The sequence below is a fragment of the Lepisma saccharinum genome, chromosome 1, assembly GCF_977018435.1.
Source record: "Lepisma saccharinum chromosome 1, izLepSacc3.1, whole genome shotgun sequence".
Taxonomy (NCBI): domain Eukaryota; kingdom Metazoa; phylum Arthropoda; class Insecta; order Zygentoma; family Lepismatidae; genus Lepisma; species Lepisma saccharinum.
In genome coordinates, this window is record NC_139229.1 from 4814302 (window position 1) to 4820301 (window position 6000).

Sequence of the window (6000 nt, forward strand, 5' to 3'; positions counted from 1 at the left end):
AAACAAAATTTCCGCAATGGGAATGATAAATCAAACAGATGCAATATCTGTTCAAAGACACAAACTTGTATCCGTGCTTTGACTTCCTTAATTTTCATATTAACTTACATATGATCACTGATTTGATTTATAAAATGTATATATTAATTTATTTATTTCATATTTATTCTTTGTCTTCTTATAATATATTCTATTGTTTTTCATCTTTCCAATTTGCTTTGTTCTTATTTATAAAGTTATTCACATATATTATGCCAATTCTTAACCTTGAACGCCTGGTGCTGCCATCTCTATTCCTCTTTGGCAAACTATTTACATTACTTGGTCCTATTGGGTACGTAATACACCAGCGCAATTCTGCCCAAACGCCTATTTTCATGGCCGTGCGTTTAGCCAGCCAGTTCGTGCACAGTACAATTCACTGGTGTTAATCTCTTAATATTGAAGATATACTGAATAAACTTTGATGCCACCCCGTAAAATCTGCCAGAAATCCCAAAAATGGAGATCCAAAATGACACTCAAATTTTACCTAAACAATTATTATTATTAATTTATTTAATAAGCACCGTGCCAGGAAGGCATATTTAGGGGATGTAGGGATAGGGCCCCACACATTCTCGATCTCGGCCATTTGGGAGGTGATGTGATCAGCACTACGCTCCGGCTGCCTTTATCCTCCAGGCATCCATTTATTTGAGGCTGGGTGAGCCCAGAGCCGCTTTATGCGGGGACAAGGCACATAAATGATTAGCTCAACGAAAACAGTGTTTAAATAGAAATGTTTAGCACAAGAATCTCCAAAAGAACAAAGTTATTATATCCAAAGGACGGGTGCAAATCATTTTAATATGTGGAAGATCGCATGGATAATATAGCAATTTTGAGAGCAGCTGCAGGGACGGCGTTATAGAGGCATTACGGGGCTAAAGTCCTAAAAAAAATCCCCCCCTCCCCGGTAGCCCAATAGATTTTTATAGAACGGTAGACGCATTTCAGCCAAAAATAAGAAATAACTTGAAGTTTTTTGGCATAATAATATCCATCCACAGAGCTGAGAGAGTGTGTAGTTTTTATGGTGTATTTTGCACTGTTGATATAAGCCTGTCACATTATTCCACTAAATAATTAACTAACTAACTCTCTAGCCTTCTTAAACCCGAAGGTTCATGGCTGCAGTAACACAGGCCTTCCATCTTTCCCTATCTTGAGCAAGTTCTATATACTCTTTTCCATCCCTGCCGATTTCCCTTAGGTCCATCTGAACGTTGTCCCTCCATCTTCGTCTTGGCCTTCCTACAGGTCTCTTACCATCAGGTTTCCCAACAAGAATCCTGTAAACTCCTCTCTCCTCTCCCATTCGTGCCACATGGCCTGCCCACCTAAGTCTTCTTGATTTAATTATTCTAATAATATCTGGACATGAATACAAATTATGTAGTTCTAAATTATGTAACCTTCTCCACTCACCTGTCTCCTCATCCCTTTTAGGTCCAAATATTTTCCTAAGGATCTTATTTTCAAATACTCTCAATTTATGTTCCTCTTTCAATGTAAGGGACCAAGTTTCACATCCATATAATACTACAGGGAAAATTACGGTTTTGTATATTTTAACTTTTAGTTTCTTAGATATTAAACGAGAAGACAAAAGTTTATGAAAAGAGAAGTAACATGCATTTCCTGAATTAAGCCTACTTTTTATTTCCTCTTTAATATAATTTTCATTTTTAATATTACTCCTAAGTATTTGAATTTGGAAACTGGTTCAAACAAGTTGTTATCAATAATTAGATTTTGATTATTACCTAACACTTGGTTTCGGCCTGTAAGCATATATTTAGTTTTATCTTTGTTAACTTCCAAACCTATCTCTTTAGCAGTTTTGAAAAATATTTTAGCATTATTCTTAATTGTATTCACATCATCCCCCAGTAAGTCTACATCATCTGCATATGCTAACAACTGAGTCACACCATTTAATTTTAGTCCTTCTTTAGTTTCTTTTACCTTCCTAACAGCATATTCTAAGGCAAAATTAAAGAGCAATGGAGATAATACATCTCCTTTTTTTAACCCATCATGAATTGTAAATTTGTCAGACATATTAATACCCACACGAATTTTACTTTCTGTTTCACTGGTGCATACTTTTATCATACTAACAAGCTTCTTAGGTATTCCAAACTCTACTAATATATTATATAGTTTATCTCTTTTGACTGAATCATATGCTTTTTTGAAATCAATGAATAGCTGATGGACATTTTGATTATATTCCCACTTTTTTTCAAGTGTCTGTCTGATGTGAAAAATTTGATCTGTAGTTGATCTGTTACGTTTAAATCCACATTGATAATCACCTATAATTTCATTAGCATATGGGGTTAGTCTTGTTAAAAGAATGTTAGATAATATTTTATATGTCGTTGAGAGTAGAGAAATTCCACGGTAATTATTGCAGTTCATTTTATCACCTTTTTTAAACACAGGAACAATTATGGATTCTTTCCACTGTTGAGGGATTTCTTCTTTATTCCATATTAAACAAATTAATTTATGAATTTGACATATTAATGAATTTCCACCATATTTAATTAACTCAGCTGGTATTAAATCAATGCCAGGTGCTTTGTTATTCCTTAGCCTTTTAATAGCATCTTTAACTTCAGTCAAGTTAGGTTCTGGAACTAAAGGTTCTGCTGTGTGGACTTCATTCACTTCTGATTTATCTCCTACATGGACATTTAAAAGGTCTTTAAAGTAGTTCTTCCATGTATTTAGAATATCGCTTGGGTCAGCTAGAAAATCACCGTCTTTATCTTTTATCAAGTTTACTTTAGGTTGCCACCCCTTTCTAAACTCATTTACACCTTTATATAAATCTCTGATATTTTTATTTTTGCTGTTTGTTTCAATTTCGTTAATTTTGCTTTTCAAGTAATCTCTCTTTTTACTTCTAAATGTGCGGTTAACTTCTCGCTTTAGTCTATTATAATTGTTTAGATTTGTATCATCAGAGTTATTTAACCACCTAAGTCTAGCCTGATTTCTTATTTCTATTAGATTATGACATTCTTTATCAAACCATGGCTTACTTTTTCTCGGTTTATGGTATCCTATACTTTCTTTAGCTGCTGATTCTATTGCATTACGTATGTGCTCCCAATTCTTATTTACGTCTGTTTCATTTATATTTTCATCATCCTTTAAATCCTGCAAAACATCAAATCTATTTGACAGTTTAATTTGGTAATCTTTCTTAATTATTTCATCAGTAAACTTTCCTGTATCAAATTTTAGAACTTTTAGATTTTGTTGCTTATGATTTATCACTGAGAGTCTTTCTCTTAATTTAGCAATTACTAAATAATGGTCACTGGCACAGTCAGCACCTCTATGTGTACGAACGTCAATTATACTAGTATGCCTTCTCTTATCAATGAGAATATGATCTATCTGATTATGAGTTTTACCATCTGGAGAAGACCAGGTATATTTACGGATATCTTTATGTTTAAAAGTGGTACTTTTCACAATTAAATTCTTTGAGATTGCAAAAGTAATCAATCTTATACCATTATCATTACTTAATTCATGAAGACTTTCTTTACCAATCGTGGGTTTAAATGTCTCTTCTTTGCCAATCTGTGCATTACAGTCACCTAACAGAATTTTCATATCATACTGAGAAAATTTATCAAAGACCTGTTCTAACTCTGTATAAAAATCATCTTTAGTATTATCATCTTTATCTTTCGTTGGTGCATGTATGTTTATTAAAATAATTTTACACCACCTACCCTGTAAAACTGCATATGATATCCTATCATTAATAAATTCTACTGTTTTAAGAGCCGAGATAATTCTATTATTTATGAAAAAGCCTGTTCCAAAATTATGATTTTCAGTACCACCATAGAAAAAAGTATAATTTTTAGTTTTACAATTCCCTTCTCCAGGCCACCTAACTTCCTGGACAGCTACTACATCTAATTTATACTTCACTATCTCATTAACTGTACACTGAAATGCCCCAGGCCGGTAAAGGTTCAGAACATTCCAGGTGCCTAATTTAATATCCTTATTCCTAATGTAGATCTTATCCTTAGTCCAGGGACCTCCCAAAGTAGTCCCCACCCGGAGATCCGAACGGGGAACTATTTTACCTCCGGAATATTTTACCTTGGGAACATCCATGGCCTTATATTGTTGTTTCTTGACATGTGTTTTTACAGTGCAGAGTTGTCAGCTCTACGCCTAACCCCCAATATGAATGGAGGAACTACTACACAAGACAAACACAAACACATTCCACTAAATAATGGCTTACGAAAAGTAAGCAATATATATGAAGCTTTCAAGACGCCACTTTTCCCCAATATGCCATTTTCAAACATTCACATTTCCCAGAAATTAATTTTTCGTCTGTACATTTAATCCATACTGACAGGGTCAGCTCAAGATAAAATTTTCACCCAGGCAAGGTGGATTTTTGGCCCCCCTTTTCCTACCTGTCATCCCTAACTTTCCATCTTGGTCCCACTACTTATCGCTCCCAATAAAACCATAACCATGTTACATATTTACTCTTTTAAATAAGAAAAATAATAGCCTTATTTTTACATACTTTAAGTATTACTGTTAAAAATACCTTTATTGTGGGTATGCGTTTAATTAATACCTACATAATGATATCAAGATAACACTAATCTCAACTTAAATTGCTACATGATTTTGAAATGTATGTATTATGTCATGCAGTAGTGAATTTAAAAATATGTTCCTTGAAATGTTGGTAGCAATGAGTGCAAATGTTATATTGAATTATGCTTCTGGAGTCTCTAAAATTTTACTTCGTTGACCAATTCTGGCCGAATATGGAGAATATGTTGAGAAATGTTCTGATTAAATATGTAAAAATATCTAAAATATGTAAAATATATGTACAAATATGGAAAATAATTTTATTCTTATTTTTTCAGTCTACGTACCACGATGCGCAAAGATAATACGAACCTAACTTATTTCAACTTCATACATAAATATGTATTTACATATAAATTCTTTTCCTGATTATCAGTAAAGAACGAAAATCCACACTTTACTTTAAGGTGAGAATTACTCGTGCTACGTTTTCATTTGTACGAAATTAAAATTGGAACATGTAAATAATTTATATTGTGTATAAAAGCAAAAAGTGAATGCTCAATCTTAATTTCTTTTAAAATAATATTCCAAATGGAGATTTGGTGCTCAGTGTTTCTAAGACTTACCATGTTTTCGCATACAGTGTCAAGATGCTTGCCACAACGAATTGAACAGTAGTCTTCTGGATTGAACTTCATGTACCCAATTCCGACAAAGACGTAGATCAGAAGCAAAATATACAGAACCATGTCTCTGCAAAATACAGATTAAAGGAAATAATTTAAAAGACATGGCACTTAACAAAATTGGAAGCTTGGCTCAATGAGCATTTGTGTGAAAGGTGATGTAACATATCAACCTAAAAAGGATATTTAAATCCAGTAAGTGTGCTACCTTGCATCATATAGTCTACTACATAGTGGCAAGGCATTGTTGAAATCGAAGTTAATTGCTGAACAAGTACATGTCAAAATCCTCAAAGCAAACTGCAATAAGAAATGAGAGATCTACTCCTGCAAAATCTCGAGAAATCCGGGGAAATTTGAAAACGTTAAATGACTCACAAACGGTGCATTTTACGGGAAAAATTGAAGAGATATAAATTGAACAGTAGAAAAGTTTGCACACGAAACATCCACGTCTGTTACAATAAGATCAACTGAAAGTGTGATTTATATGAACTGTCTCAAGGACGTTTTAACTACACCAGTACTCATGTATGTATGCATGAATATGCAGCGGTGGCTCAAGGGGGAGAACCGCCGTGCCATGGAACTACCCTCAGAAGAAATGCATACCTCGCCCAAGTATTGTTAAATTAATACATTGATAGTTTACAGACAAGGAGAT

The 6000-nt window shown here is 33.6% G+C and overlaps 1 long non-coding RNA gene across 1 annotated transcript in view; it reads right to left on the reverse strand.

The window, feature by feature from the left end:
* The window catches only part of LOC145997040 (uncharacterized), a 64834-nt gene extending 59429 nt beyond the window's left edge, over positions 1–5405 (reverse strand). Inside the window, exon 1 of the long non-coding RNA XR_014442875.1 lies at positions 5277–5405. This is a non-coding gene — a long non-coding RNA (uncharacterized LOC145997040). The remainder of the gene's footprint in view (positions 1–5276) is intronic.
* Between the last annotated feature and the right edge of the window lie 595 nt (positions 5406–6000).